The sequence below is a fragment of the Ambystoma mexicanum genome, chromosome 5q, assembly GCF_040938575.1.
Source record: "Ambystoma mexicanum isolate Mex_15411 chromosome 5q, UKY_AmexF1_1, whole genome shotgun sequence".
NCBI classification, from domain to species: Eukaryota; Metazoa; Chordata; class Amphibia; order Caudata; family Ambystomatidae; genus Ambystoma; species Ambystoma mexicanum.
This window is the reverse complement of record NC_090933.1, coordinates 991,403,772-991,430,364: the sequence shown is the minus strand read 5'-3', so window position 1 is coordinate 991,430,364 and position 26,593 is coordinate 991,403,772.

Genomic DNA, 26,593 nt, shown 5'->3' with positions numbered 1-26,593 from the left:
GAAAACCAAAACTGCATCTTTAAAATGACACTTTCTCAACCTTGAAAGTGCTGCTTGGCGCACAATTCATCAGATTTCTCATAAAGTACGGTGATTACAAAGGCCCTGCAATGCCCAGGATCATTCATTGGCCCTCATTACAAGTCAGGCGGTGGACCATGGTGCTATTAGCACCATGGTCCATGCCAGATTCCGCCATGGTAGATGGCGGAATTACCGCCCCATTCCAAGGTGAGTGGCGCGGTAATTCCCCATTCACCATTTGCCCTTCCACATTCCCATTTTTGCCCCATAGGGCATAATGGGGATGGGGAAGGCGCTAATTAGGGCACCGTAAATTACGGTGCCGTAATTAGCACCAAGGTCGCTTAGCGCCTTGGACTTTAACGCCTGCAAAAAGCAGGCGTTAAATTTTGATTCAGGCGTTAAGGGTTTAACGGCGCTGACGCTCTTTACGGCGCCATTAACCCCTTAACGCCTGACTTGTAATGAGGGCCACTGTGTCTCAGAGGAACCAGGCCTCATTTGAATGACAGCTCCTATCAAATGTATCCTTGAAAAATCAACCCGGGGCTTTGTTTTCATTTTAGACTGCAAACGCAGCTATTTCTTTGCAACAGTATCAAGGATCAGCTGTCAAGGGTAAGACTCAAAATAGATGCCTGTTAGCAGTATCCATGCTTTAAAACAATTCCAGCACTCATGACAAGAACTCGAGCTGCACAAAGTGTATATTTGCTGAGATGAAAACCGAATTTAAAGAAATAGTAAAATGTGCTTTTTCCTGACTTAAGGGGGAAAATTGCATATTTAAAAGTACATTGTTGTGTAAAGGCCTGATTACTTAGAAATGTAATAGGATTTGTAACTGTTAAAAAAATACACGCATAAACTGTTTTAATTCTATAGGTTTAAAGTTAAGATGTAAAAGGAGACAATCAAAGCTAAAACCCAAGCTGAGTTGGCAAACTATATATAATAAAACTTGCTGTGCCAGTTGCTAGCCCTGTGAAAGGGTGACACCTCCTAAACTTCTGGAGCAGGAAAGGCTAATTGCTAGTTTGGAGGCTTTGAATACCCAGGACAAAGGGACTTCCCAAGTCACATCAGACATTCTTCTTTGCTCCAGGCTGAGACAAAAGCAGGCTAAGACTATCAAGTGTCAAGTGTGAGGGGCAGGAAACTTCAATCAAAAAAGAGGCCCTTCCCCCTGCTTCAAAGGAATTGACATTTGATTGCAGGTGGGGAAAAGAAAAAAAATGATGAAGTGACAATAGACTTCCTGTTGGTTTTAAAAAGCCTATTTTGGAACTGAATTTCAAGACATTTAACTTTGCAGCAAGAATGAGGAAGAATATAAAAAATTGTAGTTTTAAATCTAATTGTATGCTCTTTCTGTGGAAACTTGGTAGAACTCATTACTGCATAAGGAACAGAAGTTGTAAAGAATGACAGATTGTGGGGAAAGTATTAATATTACTCACATAACATTTGTACCCACATCCAGGGGTAAATGTGCATCTGTGTGCAAAGTTGGGAAATTTTAGGCCAAATCCTTCATGGTTAAAATTGCCAAAATGTAGCAGAAAGGCAAAACCAGGTCCCACAGACTTGGGGTTTGGATTGAAATGTGACCCACAGGATATGTAGCCTGTGTATCTGATTTTCTAAGAGGTTATCACTGTATAAATATGTATTTGTGGGAAAGTTAGATTTTGGTTCCAGTGGCTAGGCAAGGTTTCTAGTCATTGTAAAAGATCATCCCATAAACATGACATCCTTTTCTGTGATCAAATCAGCGAAGAGCAAGGCGGAAACTATGCTTGTGCCCAATCTGAGCATTATGAGTGTGGGAAGTAAACCTGCCCCTGTCATATACTTTAGTGATGTCATTTGGCATAATAAATGAGGGAACCTGACACACACAGACACACTGATTCCTGACTTTCTTCCTGATTCCTGTGTGGCGGGTTGTTCCTGATTTCTTCATCCTACTAGATCTTGATTCCAGATTTCATTGCAAAGCCAAGGCCTATGCATTGCTGAACCCTTTTAAGCTAGGCCTCAAATTCTAAGAATCCCAAAAAACCCAAGGGAAGCATCCTGATCCAACCTGGCTTTCTACTACTAGATGCATGCATGCCTGCAAACTCGCCATCCCACTGTTCTCCAGTCTCCAGTAACCAGAAGGGTCAGTCCAGTGCAGTCCGGTGCAGTCCAGCGCAGTCCAGTGCAGTCCGGTGGCCAAACCAACCTAGATGATCCTGTTCCACCAGATTTGCCCAGCTGTCCTTGGTTAGACCAGATCCGTGTGATGACCAGAACCATTGACGGTCCAAAATCCTAAATTAAAGTGGACACTAAGTATTAATAGGAATCGTAGACAACCATAGCATACCTTGCCTTGCCTTGTCTTATCCCAATCTCTAAATCATCCTATCCTTACCTTAAATAATTTGTCGTGTTGTCAGAATCCTTATTGCAATCCTATCATTGATTTATCTTGCTAAGCGCCATTTCTTTAGTCATTTTTATCTTGTGTAAATCTTAAATTATCAACCCTACTTTGAGTGATCCGACTGTTTTCACCGGAGAGGACACTGGGGATCTAGTGTTGAAGTCATGAATCAACTCTAGAGCTTACTGTGTCCCTCCTTGGTATTCTGGCTGGAATGCTCTAGCATAGAGTAAAACTATAGTAAACATGTTCTTTTCCAAACTGAGTTTCTTTTCTGTTTTCACAACCCGATTTTTCTAAAAACTCCTCTCATTCAACCTTGCATATCTTCCTCAGTTTAATAGCTAGAGACTTTATTTCAACTCTGGATAATACCTAAGACCTAAAGCTACATTCAAATCAGTGTATTTTACCAATTTTTCTTAATAACCATTTGGTTAATTTTAGGCGGGAATCCACAATTTTACAAAGTTTTACATGTGTGAATTTTATTCTGAATTATTTTCAACCTTCCATTCAGATTCAAAGTGTTTACTTTTGCTCAAACTATAGCTCGTGATTGTTAGTATCTTTCCAATGTTGCTCCCGTACAGATTTGTACTGATTTAAGGATTTTTGCACACATTCATTGTTTCGCACAGCCATTTCCGAACATCATTTTAAAGTGTAAGATTTCAAATGCGTTTTTCTCTCTTGTTTGGGGTGGGCCAGGCCCCGCAATAGGGATCATTCCCTTAGTGGAACACCCTGACACTTTTGTAACGGATCCACTGTAGCTAAAAAAATACTCTGAAGTCCACAATATTCTAGCAAAAGAGGGTCATCCCAGAACTGAGAAAACAGGCTGATTTCAAGGATAAGTGCAAGCCCCTGGGACACACAATCCTTTGTGAGGATGGGCTACTGTATCCCTAGAGCCTTACCCTGGTGTCCACAAGTGCCCAAGGCCTATCAGATCTTCGTACTCCAGTTAGACCATGGGCTACCCTTAACTAGGCACCTTGGAATGAAGAAAACCAAGGAGAAGTTGAGTCTTCCCTTCTATTGACCCAAGATGTAGGTCAAGATATAAGGTTACTGTAAATCTTGCCTCACCTGCCAAACTTTTGGCAAGGTAGCAGGCAAGTGCCAGTGGTCTCCTTGCCCACTTCCAGGGGTTGAGATAACCTTTGAGAGGTGTGTATTGCCATACGCCTATTTCCAAAAGTGGCAGATCTATTCTGGCTGCATGGGACCATCCCTCCATGTATCCTGAAGCAGTGCCAATGGGAACTGTCAGTGCCACACCATATTGTCTCAGGTAGGATTTCCCAAAGAGGTTGTTTCTGACAGGGGACCCAACTTCATCTTACAATACATCCATGCTATGTGGCAGGAAAGTGGTGTGTCTTTCAAATGGTCCATTGCATGTCATCCTCAGACCAATGGCTTAGTTGAAAATTTCAGTGCAGCTTTGAAGGGAATGATGGATATCCTTAAAGAGCCCATAAATAGGAAGTGAGAGCTTCTCTTACCATGTCTTCTCTTTGCTTATAGAGCAGCCCCTCAGAAGGGAGTTGGTTTCAGCCTCTATGATTTTCACATCGGTCACCCCTGTAAGATGTTCCTTGGGCTTAGTCATGGGAAGCCGAGAAAGCACTTTGCCTGGTCAAACCTTAAATGTGGTAGATTGTGTCCTAGGATTCAGGAGAATAATGGCCAGAACAATCTGAAATCAAGTCAGGCTCTGGTGAAACACTGGTTTTACTGTTATTTGCTGCCCGTTATTTACTCTGGATTTCTCATAGAGGGCACTGTGTTTGGGGCCTATGTCATTTGCTAGATTCTGTTTTTTCCTTTCGCCACCCTTTCCCCACCCATTCCAACTTGGCGGAGGCAGTCAGGTGTCCCTTTCCTTTGTCTGCAGCCTTGTATTACTGCTGTCCCTTGCTTTCCTGTTTTTCATCTGTGATCATCCTACAAAGGAATCACTTGGTATGGTCTTTTGGGCCTGTTTGCTGCCTTATTGGAGGGATATATCTGTGTTTTTACTGTTATTTTCTGCACATGTTTTAATCTGGACTGCTCCTAGAGAGGACCATTTTTGGGGCCTAAACCCTTTGTTAGTTTCCGCCTTTTCCTTACTTTCCCCATCCACTCTCCATCTCTTAAACAGTGCTCCGAGGGCAGCAACTGCCAGAGCAGCCAGTCCAAGGGCAGTGGCAATGGGTGTGTCCTGTTAGCCTGTTGCCCTTAGACCCGAGCCCTGTCCACAATGCCACCAAGTTTTGGGCAAAGGAACCTCATCATAAAGGCAAGGTGAATCTGTGCTTAAAATTTCCCCTGAATTCTTAGCACATAACGTGTCTGAATCTACTCACTGTAGGCATCTGTACCAGTACATGTGTTTGGGTCCTGATATCTATGCCTTATTATCTTAGCACACAGCTACAATAATTCATGATGCTAGACACATATGTGTATGGCTAATTACAATGTAGTCCATATCTAGCACCCACACTGGTCTGGCTCACTCTGTTTTTTGTCTGTGAACTTACACATAGCCTTTATAGGGCCTCATTACGACCCAGGCGGTAAGGGGTTAACGGCAGCGTTAACAGCGCCGACCCTTACCGCCTGAGTACGAGGTCCCTTAGCGCCATGGCGCTTTTAACACCTGCTTTTAGCAGGTGTTAAAATCCATGGCGCTAAGGGACCATGGAGTTAATTACGCCACCGTAATTTACGGTGGCGTAATTAACGCCTTCCCCACTCCCATTATACCCTATGGGGCAAAAATGGGAATGGGGAAGGGTAAATGGGGATTGGGGACTTACCGCCCCGCCAAGGTCGGAATGGGGCGGTAAGTCCGCCAACCACCATGGCGTAAACGTAGTTTACGCCATGGTGGTAAAGTCACGGCCCAGGCGGTAACTTACCGCCTGGGTCGTAATGAGGCCCATAGTCTCATTAGTTTGCGTATGCACACCAAAACTCATGAGCCTGGCACTTAGTTGTACAGAACTATTGTGTTAGCCTACACAACATTTTTAATTGGTATACATAACTATGGGGGCTTAGCCCCGCTGGCACCTTAGGCGCCCAACCCCCCCGAGGAGCTCGCGTTGCTCCCCCTCCACCGGTGATGGCTGCACATTGAACTCAGCGGCTTGGTCACTTGTAGGGATACCCCACCAAGGATTCGCTTTGTATGTGCCCCCCAGGGAATTCAAAAGTTGGACAGTATACCATCAAGTTTGGAGGAATGTGGGATGGGATGTCAGCAGACCCATATCTTTAGGGCATACAATGACCCCAAGTCAAAACGTGACGGTACCATCACTTACACAAGTTCATCACACAACTTAATCAGTTCAGTTCCGTTCAGTTCACAGACACTTCGAGCACCTTAAGACTTGTAGATTCAGACCGGATACCATTAAAGTTGGGTGCATGTGGGACGGAATGACACCAGACTCATGTGAAAAGTTACACAAAATCATCACTTATACACAAAGTCATCAGTGAATGAACTCCAGTGTATGGACTTCAAACTCCTCAGGAATTGCAGTTTGGATAGTATACCATTAAAGTGTGCGAGATGTGGAACGGATTGACACCAGACCCATGTCTGTAGGATATACAATGACCCCAAGTGAAAGCGTTACAAAAACATGTTACAAGAAATTGTCACTTATACAAAACTTCATCAGTGAATACTACACACGCCTTAGGAGTTGCAAATTTAGACAGTGTACCATTAAAGTGGGCTAAATGTGGTATGGAATGACACTAGACCCATAAATGTAGGACATATGTTAACCCCAATTTAAAGCATTACAAAAAACATCATATATAAATGATACACAAAATCTTCACTTATGATTTTATATTATAGGTTAGATTATACTGCTAACCAACCCATTGCCAGTTCATTTTTTGTCTGAAATCCTAGCAGAAATATTTGACTGACCCATTGTGTTAAACTGCATGACTAGAAATTATCTATAATGAATCTTTGTGATTTAGCATCCACTACATCTGTATAGCTCACTCTACCGCAGACCCCACAACAAAGGTAGGCTGACACTCTTTTTGCCTGAAATTCCATTTATAATCTTACTGTATTTACAATAGCAATGATATTGTGTTTAGATCAACAATTATCCAGAATGCATCTGTCTACCAACCAATACATCTGCGTAGCTCATCATACCACTGACCCCATAACATAGCTAGACTGAATAATTATTGCCTGAAATTCTAGCTAAAAATGTTTGACTCATTGGGGGTCATTATGAGGTTGGAGGTAATGGAAAAACAATGCCAGTAAAGGATTACCTGCACCACATACCGCTCCGGGCAATTCTGACCTAAGACCCCGGCATTAGTGGCACTGCTAATAACGGTGCCTCTAATAGCGGCCCTTCAGACCGGCAATACCGGGATACCGCTAATGGGAGGACATCACAAGTCAGGCGTACATGCAAATACCGGCATCATGAAAGCGCTAATAGGGGATAATGGCATGCCGGTAATACCGGCATCGCGAACCACCCGTAAAATGCTATGTGCAGTGTTCCCAACTGCCACAGGTGCACACAATCAGCACAGGTGGAGGCAATGGAGTCTGGGCCAGCACAAAAGGAGTACACCCACACCACTTCGCACGCCAAATTCATTCCACTAGTTGTAGCAATACTGGGGCTGGAGGACATGCTTGCATTGCTACACCAGAAACAACAACAGCAGAGGAGATGCAGGAGGAGAAGGATGGTGAGACAGATCCAGCATGCCCCAGCAGTGCAGCCAGTGGTACCACGCAGGCAGCCACCAATCCCTCGCATCAGAGCCAGTCCATTCAACCTAACCTCTGAGCAGATCCACACCCTGTACCGTCTGGACCGGGACACTATCACCACTATTGTGGACATGTTACACGACGACATTGTCAGCCTCATCGAAATACGCACCACCATCCCCCCTCTACTCAAGGTAGTGTCGGTGCTCCACTTCCTTGCCACAGGCACCTACCAGCACACAGTGGGGCACATGCATGGCATATTACAACCCTTATTTTCTCGCATGCTGAACCAAGTACTGGATGCCCTCCTGAAGCACACAAGGGACTATATATCCCTACCACGGACTCCCCAAGAGATTTGTGATACAAAGGTTGGCTTCCATTCACTGGCAGGCATGTAGAATTATATAGGTGCCCTCGACTGCACCCATGTGGAGTTGGTGGTCCTGCATGCCATGGAGACGGTGTACTGCAACCGCAAGCAATACCACTCCATCAATGTGCAGATGGCATGTCACGCCAGCAAGATCATCACACATTGTTGTGCCCGATATCCCGGATCAACTCACAACTCAATGGTCCTGCAGAACTCCACGCTACCACGCTACATGGCGCGACATGCAGGATGATGACCTGGCTGCTTGGTAAGCTGCATGACAGGCACATGTCAGTGAAATGGGGGGATAGATGCACACACCAACATGGTGTCATTGTTGATGTGACAGCACGATGTGCACATCACAAAACACTGTGCCCCAAAGCATCTCTAACTGAACATCACAACCAAATCCCATAGCAATGAAGTTAGCTGGACACCTATCACAACATGGTAAACTTAAAAACACCCCACATCCCACAACACGTCCACCGCCCATCATCGTACCTCACCCTCCGTAAAACAATCCAGCAACATGCTGCGAATAATCACTATGTAAATGTCTTCAGCAAATCACTACACAGGACATGCATCCATGGGAGTGCACAGAACAAAATCGCCAAGGGAATCCACAGCTTGTCACAGGGCCACAACTAGAATTGCAGCATGCCACCATCGTAATAATCTGCGCTGAATGCCTAATATTGCAGAGCCTACTGCCAATGCTGTCAGTTAGAAAATCATACAGAACACAACACATCACTAATTTAACACAAACACAACGGTATGCATCCACAATGCATGAGCAACATCAAGGCAGTGTACACCATGTATCATCTTGGAGATGCAACCCAAACCATAAGTCCATGGCATAGAACACATTGAGGACATTAACATTGTGTGCATACAACCAGGGACATTTGCATGTGACCAACGATAATCTGCAGTCATGTGTGACTAGTACAGCTGTCCATCATGATTCGACTGACATATACCTTTTATTGCCTCTCACGCAGGTGATAGTGGCTATCCCTTGAAGCCGTTTATCCTCACCCCTGTCCGAAACCCGCAGAACAGGCACGAGGAGGACTACAACCATTCCCATACCCGTACCTGTGTGGTCATCGAGCAGACCTTTGGCCTGTTGAAGGCATGGTTTCTCTGCCTTAGCCGGTCGGGTGGGGCACTCCACTACAGGCATGAGAAGGTGGCCAAGATCATCATGGCATGTGTCATGCTGCACAACATTTGTATGTGACGGAACGTGCCCATGCCCCCTGACATTGAACTGCAACCACTTGGTGAGGATGAAGGGGATGAAGAAGATGTGGGTGCACATCATCGCGGTGCCTATGCACAGGAGGGATGTGCTGTGTGTCAGTCAGTGATTGCACAATATTTCTGACACACATGGGTGCAGAGGCTGACATGAAAGTCGGACAGAGGGCACTGGGTGTGGGAGTACATGCACAATATGCACTGTATATCAATAAATGACATATGAAATAAGGAATGCCCACTCAAGATTTTTTTTTTCACACAACAGGTGTATTTAACTGTCCAAAAAATATTAAAGTGATGAAACCCTCCACCCCACGCACCCTCACCCCCTCCTCCCACAACTCCCCCACACACTGTCCTCCCCTCCCCCTCCTACACAACTCCCCCACACACCCTCACTCCCCTTCCCCCTCAACCCCACAACTCCCCCACACATGGTGTCAAAGCAAATGCTTCATGTGTCAGTTGCCTTCATCAGGCTGCCCCGTCTACATCCTTCCACTTGGTGGTGGCATGTCCAAGTGGCGCAGGGTACGCGCTGACCGACGTAGGGGACTGGTTTAGGTGGAGCTTGACGAAGAAGGGGTGGCCGCTTGCTCCATTCTGGGGGCTGGACGCTCAGCATCCATGAAATCTGCAATGCGGGTGAGCACCTGCCTCAGGGCAGACACCTCCTTGCATAACCTGTTGGTGCTTTCCACAATGACCTGCCTCAGGGATGCAGTGTTTTTGCATCCCTCCTGCCTTGCTTGGGCACTGTCTGCCACAGACTGTCTCACTAGGGCAGTGAGTTCCTCCTGGCGCTGTGTTGCGTGTTCTGCCTGCTGCACCCTGCCTGTACACCAGTGGAGGTGGAGGGTGCATGTGTGACATAGGCAAATCCAGTTGGGTCCTCCGTGGGACTCATGCTCTCTTGTACAGACTCCAACCCAGACTGCTCCAGGGTGCTGTCGTGGTTGAGTCAACAGGTGTGAACTGGGGGGATGGGTAGGGACTTGGTGTAGCAGGTAGGTCCGAGGAGTCGTCCTCGACAGGCACACACACCTGGCCCTGCACGTCATCATCTGCCAGGGGTGCCTTAGCTGCCGCCTCCCGAACAGAGCTGTTTTCTGCTGATTGTGCCCCATCGACTGTCTCCTGTGCAGCTGTCAGAGGTGTTGTGGGGACTGTGGTGATGGGGCTCACCGGCACCATTGCCGTGGCATCCTGGGCAGTATTGGTCTTCATTATCTGTCGTGGCTTGTCTGGCACTTTGGAAGTGGAAGGCCTTTTGCCTTCATCCCTGGCCATCTTCTGGGGTGTAGTCAACTGTGGGGGTGAGTGATGGGCCTCACTGTCAGGATCTGAGCCTGTGGGGAACCAAGAGAGGGATTGCATGACTGATGGTTTGATAAGCATCATGCATACATTTGTCTCATTGCTCTTCTACACATTAGAGGGAATTAGGCAGTGGAGTTTTGATGATGACGTTGCTTGCTATATGGGTGGAGCATGCAGGCATCGTCGGGGTCACTTATGTTGGGGCGGCCATAGGCTATGTGACATGCATTTCTGTTGTGGCCTGCGTGCAGTGTGACTTATGCCATTTTCATATATGTGGGGTGTGTGTCAGGTATGGCATTGCCATGCTGCATGCATGTGTCTGTGCTGTGGACAACATCTTGGCAGGGAATGTGTATGTATTGGGCCCTGCATTGCCTCTTTAGACAGACAAATTGGTGGACTATCATCATGCTTTGCATTACAGTGTTTTCTTAGGACACTCACCTCCTTCTGCCAATGAGGTGGCGCCACCCTCCATCTCGCCAACACCTTTGATGGCCTCTATGCCAATCGTGCTGGCGCAAATCTCCTCCCACCGGCTCAGTTTTATTGGTGAACTTGGTCCTCGACCAGTAGCCATGGCTTGGCTCCTGTTTGCAGACAGGATGTTCCTGACTCGCAGGCGCAGGTCATCCCGTCTCTTCGGGACATCCTTTGTTGTGCGGGGGGTGTTGCCTACCGTGCTGACTCTTTGCGCAATGAGTTCCCAGATTTCTTTTTTCTTCAACACTGCCTCTCTCTTGAGGCTGGTTGCGAATGCAACCTCGGCATTGTCAGCCAGGGTCTGTAAGTTCGTCTTCATTAAAGCACTATTTGCGCTGGCGGGAGGTGCCTTTTTTTACTGCCTTGGGCATGTTTGTCTCGTGGGAGGTAGATATGTGTGGTCAGCAATGTGCTGCAGGTCCTGAGTGCTGAGGATGGCAACGGATTGTTTTTCCAAGATGGCTGCCGTGCTCTTTCCCGTTCCTATGCGATGACGCTACTTCCGGTTCCGCTTATTTACGGTGACCGCTATTTGCGGTCACTGCTATTGCCGTTTCCATTGATGCCGGTAGTGCTGTCTGCACTTTCCATGATGCCGCTAAGGTCCATTTTTTGGACTTTAACGGCATGAAGGTAATGTCGTTATCGGCATGGCGCAAAGCTCGTGCCCGCGAACTCGTAATAGCCCTCTATTAGCAGGCTTTTTACTACACAGACATGGTATTTGCTCTATGCCGGTAAGGACTGTTACTTACCTCCAACCTCGTAATGACCCCCATTGTGTTTAGCCTGCTTGGCTAGCAACGGTCTAGACTAAATCTGTGTTTAACATCCACTACATCTGCACAGCCGACTATTACTGTATGCATACATAACACATAAGATGCTAATCATTGAGTTAGACATCACAACATCTTCACTTCGTAGTACTAAAACTTAGCTGAATTTTACTCTTTGTAACTGCTTGGATACCAAGCACATAATCTCATAGACTCTGTTGGGGTGCATATACACACAACATGGAACTACTTCAGAAATATTACACTTTCATGGCTTTTTTAAAATGTATTTGTTATAGTGTTCAAGGTTAAAAACAAACCCTTTAAACACTGTTTACAATCATTAAGGGAGTAAAAATAAAGAAAAAAGAACAATAAATACATTGATAAAATATGTCAGCTGCCAAAAATACCACAATCTGTAACAATATCTGATTCATGAAAAATAACATTCAATAATCATTAACATTTCTCATATCGCATCATCATGTCTTTCCACAATTTTCTACCACATGTAATATAAGTTCAATGTTAATTTCAGATTGCTCCCTGAGAATAAGAAGGCCCAAATCTGATCTCTATTGAAGTTCAAAAATTCATAATTAGAATGTGTATATTCTTTCTTATATACCATTCTCAAATCAACAAGGGTCTTGGAGTTTCTACTTCAACTTCATGCAAAAGACAAGTACGTTCTTCATAAGGCCAGAATAATGTAGGAAGGAGGTTAAAACGCAATTGCATCATCAATCTTCAGACCGTATAATTACTCAATTTAACAATGTATTCAAAAGGCCCTTTTATAGGAAAACCTTGATGCACATATGAAGCAAAGCTAGACCTATGACTTTTTATACTACAACCATGCATATCTTTCACATAACTGATTCATATTCAACCACTACACCGTAGTTGACTCACTATATTGCCTGCTATCTAGCACACAGAAAGATTGATTCAATTATATTTATACAGGCATCCATAACAACTGTTTAACTTAATATAAATACATGAACACCAATTGCACAGCCATATTTGATTCTTTGTAATTACCTGTATACTAAAATAAATTATGAACATTCTCATAAAAACCACCCTCTTTACATAAGGTGCGTCGCATCAGTTGAATACCTCTCATTTGACCCAATGCATATGCGGTAATGTAATGACCAATTGTACCAGTCTTAATATCAGTATTATGCCTTGTAGTATTCAGAATGTGCCATTGAATGTTACTATTCCTGTGCCCTTGTAACTAAACTCTTGTACGTAACAGCGCCTCAATGCCCTTGGGCTGTTTGTGCGCTATATAAATATAAATAAATAAATAGATAAATAGTGCTTTCCTCATAACATCTGCATGATAGTATAACTGACTTCCACACCTGCTTAACATCTACATAGCTCCACCATGCCTACATCCCTAGTAATTAGGTAGGTTGAAACAGTGTCTGTGCCTCCACAATAACTGCAGACTTATTCCAGCTGCCTATATACGTAGTACGTGACTAGTTTACTTTTAGTTCTGCCTACATAACAAATACATACAGGCTCTACATTCCAAACACCTGCAAACTGTAACTTACCATACTTTCCCCATAATAACTGTGTAGCTCATGGTACTTCAACTCCACCCCCAATGCATAACTGGTTAGGCCCACTGTATCTGCCCGAACAAAAAGTAAAAAAAAAAAAGTTAAATCAACACACCAAGCATACCTATTCTGTCGTAGAGGAATCTTGAAAAAAAAACTAAATCTCAGAATCAGTCTGTCATTCTATCAGATGAAGACTACAGGAAGATACAAGCAGCTTTCAAGGAAAAAATGGATGCTGCACGTGCCAAAATAATCACTGGCACTAGTGTTGAGATTGTGTCTGAACCTCAGGTGGTGGAACATGGGGAAGATCCTAGTTTCAAATGTAGCTCCATCACAGAAACAGAAATGGAAACCTTCCTGAAAACAATGCACCCCACTTCATGGTTGGGTGGCATTGTTCCTTCTAAACTGGACTTGCTAACTTTAAGATCTTTGTCCCATTCCTGGGGTGTTTTGTTAATGCATCGTTCAAATGGTACTCAGTGCCTGACACTGTCAAGGATGTCGTGGTCACTCCACTGGTCAAGAAACCAAGTTTATGTCCTAAGTACTCTGTAAATGTACACCCTATTACGAATACCCACTTCTTATTAAAAATTGTGGATAAAATAGCTACATCCCAACTTCAGAAACATCTTGAAGCTTTGGGTATCTTTAATCTGAATCAATCGGGATTTAGGAGCAATCATGGGAGAGAAAGTGCCCTTCTTGATCTCCAGGCTAACATGCTAGACGTGTTGGAGCAAAGCGGATCAGGACTATTAATCTTATTAGATCTTTTGACCAGGTTCGACTTGCTCAATCATGAATGCCTTTTAAATACGCTGGCCATCATAGGACAGTGCTCATCAGAAGCCTCAGACTGGATCTGCTCTTTCTTGAAAAATAGAATGTCCAAAGTATGTTGGGGTGAGGCCAGCTCTGAATCAGAATGAATACACTGCGGGGTCCCCCAGGGAGTATGTCTGTCCCCCACTCTGTTCAATCTATACGTCAAGCCTCTTTGTGATCAGTTGTCTGTTATGGGATCCCATCGCACAAACTATGCTGACGACAGTCAACTCTTTATGGAGATGAAAGGGAATTACAGCAAAGATTCCGCTAGACTGGAGCATACTTATGGTCTAGTAAAAGCATGGATGTCAAAACACTGGATGTGTTCGAATAATTAAAAAAAAGCTGATGATTTTTGGCTCTTTGCAGACTAGAGCCAAACTCGCCCCTGAATTACGCCAGCATGGCAATTGAAGGAAACTGCATACAGGTTTTAAACTACGTGAATGAAGACTTTAGGAGCCAACTTGGAAGCGTCACTTGGTGCAGAAGCACACCTAGATGGAATTGTGCGTAACTCTCAATATCATCTGAGAGTTTTACGGCATATCAAACCGTTCCTATCACAAAAAAACTGCAAGACTCTAGTTAGAGCCGTTATCTTGCCTCGTTTGGATTACTTTAATGCGCTCCTGATTGGAGCTAATAAGAACTTGGTAAACAGACTCCAAGTCCTTCAGAATGAAGCAGTCTGTATTGTCTGCAATATTTCAAAAATAGATCATATTTCAGGTGCCAGGAAGAGCCTCCATTTGCTGGCGGTCAAGGACACAGTACATTTTAAGGCCCTCTCCTTGGCCCAAAAATGTATCTATGGCAAAGCAACTGTGTACCTGAAAGATTGATTAAAACTCCATGACCCAACAAGATCCCTTCGCTCAAGTAACTATGGGACCTGACTATCCAACAAAGTAAACGAGCTAGAGGCAGCGGGCACTCTTTTTCCACCTTAACAGCGCATCCGTGGATCACATTACCCTCCGACCTTTGGTTGGAAAAGCACCTGGTAGCCTTTCCAAAGTGGTTAAAAATGCTTCTTTTTCCATAACTGACTCTTGACTCTCGAGGGGAATTATTTCTGATAAGTTCTCTATCTAGGTCTTGATAACCTGTCTCAATCTCGATGGTCCCCTTGGCCTGACAGTTTGTGTTGTTCTGTGTCACACTGTTTCCCTTGTTTTTGTGTGAGCCCTGATGCCTGTGGGCTTTCGGTGCATTACAAATAAATAAATAAATAAATCAGTCATATCTCACTGAAACTAGGCCCCTCTGACATAGAGTATCAGACACAAACAATTCCTCAGACACTCTGGAATCATTATGATCATAGCCTCATACACTGATGCACAGAAGAAACCCTTTCCATAACTTAAGCCTTGGAAAATCATTCTATCTGTATAGTCCGCTAACCAATTGGCCTATAACATGCTCAGAATAGTTCCATCTTTTCCCAACTAAACATTGTCACAGAGGGATAAGGAAATTCTTAAACTAACCAACCATAAACACAGGCCCAATCAAAAAGTTAAACATCACCCCTCCCATCTCTCCAAAACTTATTTCTCCATCTTCACAATCCGCAAAAACTACAGGGTGGTAAAATGCCTAGAAACTGCAAAGATAGCAGAATTATAAATGAAGTAAGAACAAGGATAGATGTTGAAGCAGTCCTCACCACTGCTTCTGATCAGGCATCTCAAGACTCTACAGACTTTCCAGTACCTCACCTCAAGAGACCATTGACGGCCTTTATCTCCAGATACCTCATGAAGCATCTAGCTAAACCACACTACTATGACCTACCATTAATCCAAGAAATAGGACTCATCAACAATCTAACATCATTAAATACACTTACCTCGACAGCCATTCAGCCAACCCTAGGAAGGGGTCTGGAAGAAAAAATACCTGTTACCCCATGCATCACCATCACCACAACCACACAGCATGAAGTAAGAGGTGTACCAGACCCCAAGAACCTCCTGCTAAGTCTCTTTGAATTTGCAAGCCTTAACATGGAGCCCTGATAAATGCATGCTCTGTCTCCAAGCACTACTCTGACATTTTTTTCCTTCTTTCCCGAAGACCAGATAGGCTTATTCTTCATCACAGAAACATGGCTCTCAGATGATCAGTCCCCGGTTATCCATGAGATTATGCCAACAGGGTTCAAGATCATCTGTGCTAATTTTAACAAAATGTGAGGAGGTGGCATAGCGCTGGTGCACAGAGGCTCTGAAACACTTGTGTGTGAGTGCGTTAGAAATAAAATATCAATTCAGCTCAACACCTCCCACTGACATCACCCCAGACTGTGAATCACTCGCTCTGCCTCCATCTCTCCCACAGCTACACTAAGCGTCCTCTTAATCTACGGACCTCCCTCCTATAGCTCTCAGTTTCCTAATAAAACGTTCTGACACTGACACTATCTTGTCCATTGATCATCAACTAAGTACTATACTTGGAGATTTCAACATCTGGCTCGAGAAATAAGACAACTCTATCACAAAGTCACTTGGAGCGAACCTTGCTGCATTCCACCTCAAACAAATGGTAAAGGGTCCCACCCATATAGCTGGACACACTCTAGAAAGGATGTTTAGTAATGAAAACATAATAACTGTCTGATCCCCAGTGTACCTACCCTGGGGGGATCACTTATCTATCCTGTGTACAATTTTCACAGAGACACATGCCTTGCAGGGACCTTCAAAAGAACCATCAACCACGACCAGACCATGGAAAGAAAAACACATTGGGCCTCATTACGAGTTCGGCGGTAGCCATGCCGCTATTGGCGGCATGGCTGCCGCCGAATATCGCGTCTGGGTCCGGGTCCTCAGAATGAGGAATTACCAGGCCATTCCGAGTTCGGAAGGCCCGGTAATTCCTCCCTCCAAGGACCCGGACACGGTCCTTCCCCATTCCCATTTCAGCCCCTATAGGGCTGAATGGGAATGGGAGAGGGAGCAAACAACGGGCGATTACGAGTTGGCCCGTTGTTTGCTCCCTCTTCCCCTCGCTGGACCCGGTAAGCACACCTGGTTTGACCAGGCGTTACTTACCGTGTCCCGCGAGGGGAACTTGTAATGCGGTGGTACGGGGTTAACGGCGCCGGCACCTTTTACGGTGCTGTTAACCCCTTACCGCCAGGGTCACAATGAGGTGCATTAACTCTCTACTAGAAAGACTAGAAGCAACCAAATCTAACATACCAGCCGATGGACCAGCAAACACAATGGATGCAAAACTCCACCACATTCACAACTCGATTATTTCCGTGTTGGGCTGCAATGCCCCATTAAAACTTTTCAACACCTCTAAAAAAAAGAAACTAGTCAAATGGTTCACCTCCAGACTAAAGGCCTCATTACGAATGGGCGGTATCCCATGGTAAATCCACCAGGATACCGCCCAATGCTATTAGCGTTACCGCAAATTGGTCTGGCGTTATTAGTGCCGGATCCCAAGTTGCAGTGGGGCAGTAAGTCCCCATTCAAATTGGGTCCATTTTGTGCTGAAAATAGGTGGAAACTCTGCGGATTTAGAACTGAATCCCTGACTTTCCCACCAACTCATAATTAGACGGAGCAGTAATGCGGCAGTAATAGCATTACTGCTGCATTTGTACCACTCCTCCCAACTTGTGATGAGGCCCTAAATCACTTACAAAAGGAGAACCGGAAACAGGAGAAAATCTGGAGAAAGAACAATCAACCCGCTAGCAAATTTGCCTACCATCAACAGTTATGCCTTTATAGGGCTGAAGTACTCAAAGCAAAGAAAGTGCACTACTCCAAATGAATTTATTCGGCACATCACAGCAAAAGGGACATGTATAAAATCATCAGAGAGTTCAAAAACCCTACAGCCTGTAACACAACTCCTACCCCTACACAAGAGATATGTGACCATATTGCAACATATTTCAACCAAAAGATCCTAGACATTCAGGATCACCTTGACAATAAAGAACACTCCCCCACTACCTCCTCTCTATCCTCTTTACAACCTTCTGTCTGCAGAGAACCTACATTGACTCATGCCACCTATCAGGAGCTCCTGAGGATCCATGTCCACCCAATCTTTTCAATCAATCATGAAATCTCCAGACTTAGCGGCCATCTTCCTATCCCTCCTCAATGACTCCATCAGCAACGGAAGAGTCCCAGCTCAGTTGAAATCTACATACCTCTCCCCAGTAATCTTCCCAAAAGCCTTCAAAACCTCTTACGTCAAACCTTTCCTCAAAAAAACCTCTGTTGACCCACTCCTCCCCCCAAACTACCAGCGTATTTCCAACATAGCTTTGTTGCCAAACTCCTGGACTGCACTGCACATAAAGAGCTCTGCCACATCACAGAATCTAGCAACCTTCTTGGCTCAGCCCAAACAGACTGCAGACCCCTCTGAGGAACTGAGTCCTCTCTTGCATCAGTTTGGGACGACTTAAAAAGAACTGCAGACGCGGAAGGAAGTGCAGTGCTCATACTTCTCGACCTATCTGCAGCCTTCAATGCCATTGACTACGCCGTACTCACAGACAGGCTACACTACTTAGGAATCAAAGACTCCACCCTAACATGTATCTCGTCTTTCAACTCGAAGCGCTTGCAAATTATGCGACTCCCCCTTTCTCCTCCCTCTCTCGAACCGTGCCGAAAGGGGGCCAGCAGGGAGCTTCTCTGTCTCCCCTCCTCTTCAATATCTTCCTTAGCCCTCTCCTTGCACTCATCCATTCTCATAACCTCATCTGCTACAACTATTCAGATGACACCCAGATCATCCTCATGATCCCTAAATCAACATCCTACACCCGCCCTTCCTGCCTTTCTGACATCAACCACTGGATAACAATCAACCACCTCCTCCTCAACAATAGCAAAATGGAAATCCTCGTATGCAGAAAATCCGCTCTCCTTCACCAACCTATCCCCTTGCCACACTCCCTAGGACCCCCATGGCAACATCCACTTCTGTAAAAAACCTCAGATGCATGCTTGACTCAATCTATCCCTCTCCCAACATACCAACCCCGTGCCCAGAACCTGCCTCTTCCACGTACTCATCCTGAGGCAAATCATCCTTTCCCCTCCTACCCACACCGGATCTCTGCTATCGTTGCCATCATCATCTCTCACATAGTCTATGCAAACTCCCTACCTAGGCACTTTGGCATTCCAACTCAGGCAACCCCAAAGAATCCTAAACTCGGCTGACTGTCTCCTCATTGGCCTCTCACTCAGAGTCCTACACTAGCTCCCTATCGGTCAACTGACTACCTTTTAAGCCATGTGCATCACTCACTGTGCACTCCACAACATTGGACCTGAATTCTTCCAGGATGGCCTCATACGCTATCAACCCACCAGGAACCTCGGATCTGGTCCTGTCCTTCTCATCCCCCACTTCAACTCCACCAAAATTGGAGGATCCCCTTTCTCCATCCAAGCCCCTGCCATCTGGCCCTTGCTACCTCACCACATCCTCAGCATTGATAACCACCTCTCTTTTAGAAAGGCCCTCACAGACTTGGCTATTCCATACAACAACCTGAAACCCTCTTCCACACCCTATTTCCATCACCTCAGCCTCATTCTCAAGCACCAGCCACACTCCATAAAATCACGTTTGCAGCAGATGCTGTGGTGGCATGCCCTAAACATATAAAAACACTGAAACCCTCTTATACATAAACCCACAAGTAGATGCCAGTTGTTGCCACACCGGCCCACCCTACTCACTCAACCCGCAGACCACTCACTGTATGATATGATATGATAGTTTATTTATATAGTGCCTGTACACAATGTGTTTCAAAGCGCTTCAAGGCAAGGGAGGGAACAAGGGAAAATACAATGGCCCTCATTACGACCCTGGCGGAAAGGGGTTTACGCCAGCGTAAACCATGGCGTACCTTTCCGCCCGACTACGAGTTCCCGTAGCGCCATGGTGATTTTTACGCCTGCTTTTTGCAGGCGGAAAAATCCATGGCGCTACGGGACTTGTTGTTAATTACGCCACCGTAATTTACGGTGGCGTAATTAACGCCTTCCCCACTCCCATTATACCCTATGGGGCAAAAATGGGAATGGGGAAGGGTAAATGGGGATTGGGGACTTACCGCCCCGCCAAGGTCGGAATGGGGCGGTAAGTCCGCCAACCCCCATGGCGGAGTTGGCAGCTTTGCGCCATGGACCATGGTGCAAATTGCACCATGGTCCTCCGCCAGGGTCGTAATGAGGCCCAATGACATTCTTACAGGCCATGAACAGTAAGGATGTGAAATTAACTATCGTACTCGGCCTGACGACATTTCAGATAGTGCAAGAGCTAAGACATAGATAAGGAAGGGAGGGGGAGAGTGGGAAGGAAATGGAAACAGACAGGTGACTACCGTACTAGGCCTGATGACATTAGTAGAGCCGGAGAAAAACAAAAGGTGAGGGAGAAGGGTGCAGAAAGGGAGGGGAGGAACAAAACAAGCGACTATCATACTAGGCCTGATGACATTTAAGATAGTGCTGGAGGGGAGGTGGAGAGGAAAAAAACACTAATGGGAGGGTGGAGGAAACAGACAAGGGTGCTATCATATTAGGTCCAGGGACAATTCTGATAGAGTAAGTGCATAGAAGAAAGTAAAGGGAGGAGATAGGAAAAGGGAGAAGGGAAAAGAGGAGAGAACAGAGAGTAAGCAGTCAAAAAGAGTGGAGAAGCAAGAGTGGAGAGCGAATACAATTTCAGAAGTCAGTAGTAACACATAATGTTGCAAGCCAGGATACACGATGAAGATGTGAACAGCATGATTCAGGGCCACCATGAGTACAAGATGCAAAGGAAGTCTAGCATGAGAGTTGAGAGAGAGTGACGCACCATGAATGAATGAAGTCCATAAAAGTCAAATCCAGCATTGGCCACAAGACGGTGATGGTGAAACCAGAATGTATCAGGACAGACTCCTGCAGAAGTAGGCTGGAGGAGGTTGAGGGGTAGAAGAATGAAGAAAATAGGCAACACCTGTGTGCGAGAAGGGGGCCACAAGGGAACATCACAGGGGGACCAGAGGGGGTGGGGATGGACTGTGGGGACAGAGGGGGTAACACATGTTGGTGCATGCTTACCTGCTGTCTGAGCAGGGGGTCGGGCTGTGGGTGCTCCTGGTCCGAACATGTCCAAACAGGAATTGCCCTTTTCTTTGTCTTCCTTTCACTGCAGATTCCTGGGCGAGAGACGCCCTTGGTCTAATAGTTAAGAGCAGGAAGGAAGAGGCAGGGCTAAGAAGGTGGGTGGTGCTTAGACCAGGTGACCTAGATCCACTTGCACCTGCTCCTCATCTGCAAAGGAAAAGAGGCTGGAGTGCTCCTTAAGTAGGGAAACAGAGCGGCAATCAGGAAGGCACCAGGTGGGTGGGACTTGCTAAGTGGTGAAAAAGAGCCACAAGCAGGAAGGCACCAGGTGGGTGGGGCTTGCTAAGTGATGAAAAAGAGCAGCAAGCAGGAAGGCACCAGGTGGTGGGGCTTGCTAAGTGGTGAAAAAGAGCGGCAAGCAGGAAGGCACCAGGTGGGCGGGGCTTGCTAAGTGGTGAAAAGGAGCAGCAGGCAGGAAAGGCACCAGGTGGGCAGGGCTTAGGCCAGGTGACCTAGATCCACTTGCACCTGCTCCACACACATCCACTCTCCAGGCCTTGTTCGCTCTGACTGGTGCGCTCAGGCTACACAACTCTTGACAGCCTGACGGTAGCCAGCACATTACCAGACAAACTTATCAGAGTAGCCGCTCAGGGAACAACATGTGCTCTGGGTTCCCATCCTTAAACCCTGCCTTGGATGTACACCTAGAGGACACATACTGGTATTGCTTCTCATGTCAAAGATCTAAGAGGATTGCTGACAAGCGTTAATAATGTTCTAGAAATTGGGAATCACAAGTTCAAGGTAAACAACCTGCCTATTCCAATTACGAGATGTATCGGGCCAGCATATCCTGTTCCAGTCTAGTGATAGCGCAGTCTTAGAGATGACCTTAGCATTGACTTCTTCAAAGTCAATGGCACATTAAGAAATGAGAAGACCTGCACAGGTACCGCTCTAAAAGAGATCGGATGGGTAGCACAAGTTTCTCACTTAGATGATCTGTGATGGTTAGATGGTTGAAGGGTGAGCTAGGTGCTGCACTTGGATAGATCTGAGAGGGCTTCATTTCATTGGACAGTGGGTGCTGCTGTTGTTCTTCTTGACGTCTCCTATGTGCAGTCAACCCTTACACCCATTTATCTTTACAGCGGAATCAGTGGCCCACTGCACAATGTGCGATCCTGCAAAACTCGGCGTACTCCACTTGCACACAAAGTTGTGCATCAAACCAATGCACCTTTGTACAATTGGTAAAGCAGTGGTGTCAAAGCTGCTTTCTCTATGAGCTCTGCTCATCTGTTGTTGGTTGTGGCTGGTCTCCCTGTCGGAGTTTACATCAAGGCATCAGTCATAGAAGTCAAATATGCGTGAAATGGATCTCCTAATATAGCAGCAGAATGCTGAGCCTTCAGACAGGGCATGTGCAAAAGCAAGGGAGGGCATTCATTTGTCTGCCAGTAACCAATTTGTGAAGGGTGAGGTGGTGATCTGAACCTGTCTGTTTTCGTAAGGCATAATTAACCAATAAACCATTCAAATGGTAGTGCCAATTTTTGTTAAGCATGCTTCTTAATTTAGCAATACATCTGTTTAGCAAGCTGTTTAGGTGTTCTACCGTGCCATTTGCTTGGGGATGATAGACACAATGCAATTAGTGTTTTATGCCCAATAAAGAGGTGATATCTTCACATACTCCCAACCGGGGGAATACATCGCACACAAGGAATTTGGCTGCTGAATTTGTGTCTGGATGAGCACAAGGGCCTGCCTCTATCCAATATGGAAAGGGACAGACCACGATGATTGTATAATGATAGTTGTTGCAACTTTGTATCATATCAACCTAGTCAATGTGAAGATGCCCAAATGGCCCAGAAGGGTGGGGTAGCATTGCTTTCACTGTCTTCAATGTATGATCCACAGTTAATTGCTGGCACACTACACAATACACAATAGAATTTTGAACATGCTCATGCAAATTACGAATAAACCATTTCACAGCCAACTATGCTGCAGCATACTCTCTACATGTATGCACAGGATAATGCAGTTGGTCTAATGCTATTGTCAACAACTTTAAGGGCATTACAGGCTTTCCTGTGGTGTTCTGCCTCCATCCTAAGTCAGTGAAGGACAATGAACAGGCCCTCCTTGTTCACAGTTCATGCTCTTGCTGTGGTGGCAACCCAGTAACTATATTATTTGTGTTAGGGGCAATGCATTATAGGGTTCAGTTATTTGAGTCTTATTCACCCTTTCATCATTTGTTAATGCTACTAATTCTAGTGTTTCGGTCAAACAGGACACTTCTTTTGCTGTGGCATCCGCTGCATCCTTACCTCATGCTATTAAGTCAGTGGCATTTGAATGGGCGGTGCATTTCACAATTGCCTCTGTTGTAGGCAGTGACAGTGCATCAATCAGTCCTGACAACAAGTTAGCATGCTGTACGTGCATGCTGTCTGATCTCCAAAAACCTCTTGGTTTCCAGCGAGACAGCCCTGAATGTACTGTCGTTATGTACCTGAATCAGAGTAGATTGTCACCTCTCTGTCAATGTACTTTTCTAGGGCTGTTATCAATACCACTAGTTCTGCTGCTTGGGCAAAATAGTATAGTGGTAATCTTTTCTGTGCCACTACCTCAAGATCTCCCTCTTTTCTGTGTCCAGCTCATGCTGTTGTGTCTCTAAATCCAGTACTCGGATCGATCGTCGATGAACCATTTACGAACACAATTTCTCTCCCTCAAGTTTATTCTCCTTAACTTGGGGTATGTCATCATATATGTCTGCATATGTGGAGCAGTCATGTACATAATCACCTTCTGGGGGTTTCGTTGATGAAGATTGCCGTATTCATCCGGACGCTTGCTGTGTCGTGAGTGTTGATTTTAGTTTTTGCCAAATTGCAAATAGGGCATGCTCTACATATAATGTCACAGCACAACCCATTGTTATCATTGCTGATTTCTCATTAGCAAAGGCTGCTGCATCCAATGCTTTTTTGCACAGGAAATGTCCCTTCATTACTGGGTCCAAAAGACCGCTGTAATATGCGAGGGGATAGTATCCCAACTAAGTTTCTGTTTAAGGATAGACATCATCATGTTCTGAAGTGCTTGTGCTTTTTCTGGTGTCACCTTTCTCCCTTCTGATGATAATTTCTGTCCCAAATAAATGACTTCTTTCTAGCAATACTGTACTTTCTCCTTGTCCACTTCATATACCTTTTCTGCTGGTAATGTTAAAAGTAGTACTGAAGCTGGCTTGCATTGCTCCTCTGTGGTACTGCACACTGCACACCAATAAATCTTCAACATACTGTATGACGGTGCTTTGTGTTTTTATGTTAGCTAAATCTAGTTGCAATACTCTGTTAAACACACTGGGGGATTCAGAGTACCCCTGAGGTAATCTTGTATGCTGCAATCTTTGCTCACGATATTTAAATGCAGTAAGATATTGCGAGTCTGCATGGGACCAATGGAAACTCTGCCTCCACAACATTATTCAAAGGACATAAATCTTGAATGAATCTCCACGACCCTCCCTTTGACTTTTTATCTGGGTAAACGGCCATGTTACATATGGATTCTGATGGTTTTATAATGCCTTGCTGCAATAGCACGGCAATGGTCTCATATACTCCTTCGTCTGCTTTTCTTGACATGGGGTATTGTTTTACTCACAGTAATATCGCCCCTTTCTTCAGTGTATTTCTGACAGCTCCTATACTTTTGAGGAGCCCTACATCATGGGGATTGCTAGCACATAGCTCTTTTGGTACATTCTCAAAATATCCCTTAAAATACAGTGATGATTATTTGGCCAGTGATATCCCCTATGCAACTTCTGTGTGTTCTACTTTTAATTGACATGGGATACATATCTCAAATATTAATTCATCAGCATTGTCCTCCTCCTGAAACAGTTGTTCGCCACTCACATCAGTCAATCGCAATGCTGAATCAAAAGCTAAAACTGCATGCCAATCAATGCAATCTTTGTCTGTCCTATGCAATATTACTCTGTCCTCCATTACTACTGCTGCTTCTAAGTGCACTATGATCACCGTACCATGTTCAATGTCTGTTGGTGCTTTGGGTCTGAATAAATACTCTGCTGCTAATCGTCAAAGTTTATCTTGTATTCTGGGAACCCATTCTAATAACACCTGTACTCCATAGGAGAACAAATCGGCATTGAGCGGCACACCTCTCAAAAATCTTGCCCAAAAAATGCCTCAATGAATGTTGTGGGATGTATGTAGTGAATACCTGGTGTACAGCACACAATACCCTTTTCTGTGAATGAAATGGTCATGTTCAATTTGCTCATCAAATCTCTGCTTTATATTTTCACTGGTGTATTTTGTAAATATAACAAGGGTGCTAGCATTGTGTGCGTTCCTACTGTGACCAGTAAATCTTCTGTGGAAGGAACCCTCATCATAGCCCCAGAAAATATCTGTGTCCATGATCATGTCTGGCAATAGAACCCCCCTTCTCTGACACAAGTCGCCCCTGTGTCTACTAGGAAACATAATTCCCTATTCTCACCCCTACCCTCGGTTCTTCTTCCGGTTCTGGAGTTAATGATATTACTGGACATGTCACAGCCTTCTGTTGGTGACCCTATTGTGGGTATATACTTGTACCTGTAGATAGAAAAAGGGTCCCTCCTGTAATGGTAACCCCCACCAAAAAGTGGTAAAATGCATGCTGGTATTACATTATTGTCCCATTGGTGTGTTGTTTGCTGTGCTTATATCTGCAAGGCATTTGGTTGCTGTTGCTGAATTTGGAGCTGTGGCTGTACTGCTACCTTTGGAAATGTCTGTTGCTGTGTATAATCATAAGTGTTTGTCGGGCATATTGTGCCTGTTATGCTTGTGCTGCATTATAGGGATACTATGTCTGATATTTCGGGGGACACATGGGTGCATAATCTGCTAACCTACCACTGTGGCCATGGGGTGCTGCTCCATAAGGTGTCAGACGCATTCCCCACAGCAGTGTGCATTCTTGCAAAAGAAGCTATTAGAAAAAAGAAAAGTGTTTGTTTCCATTATGAAATGGGAATTAAAAACATATTACAATGTTCATTCGCAATGATCACTTACAGCATATAACGATGCATAATAAGAACGTTACAGTTGTCTTGCTGAGCAAAGTAAATGATCAAAATCTAGAATAATGTATACATTATTTCATATAGTACTCTTTCGGAATAACCCTATGAGAAAGGGGAAGGGGAAAAAATAGCACCAATGTGAGTTCCTGGGTGTTTTGTAATAAATTAATTTGCATTTTGGGAACATAAGAATGACTGTAGATCTTTATATTTGTCTGTGATGAAAGGGTTGTGTGCTAGGAGTGTATGCTTGAATTACTAAGTAGATAATGCCCACTGGGCTTGGTACTCATTTACTTTTTTACAATACTCTATCACCAAAATATTTGTAACCATGAACCACAGGTACTCATTCAGACAATCTCAGGAATTGGGTATGAGTACTAAACGGATGTTACTTCTGTC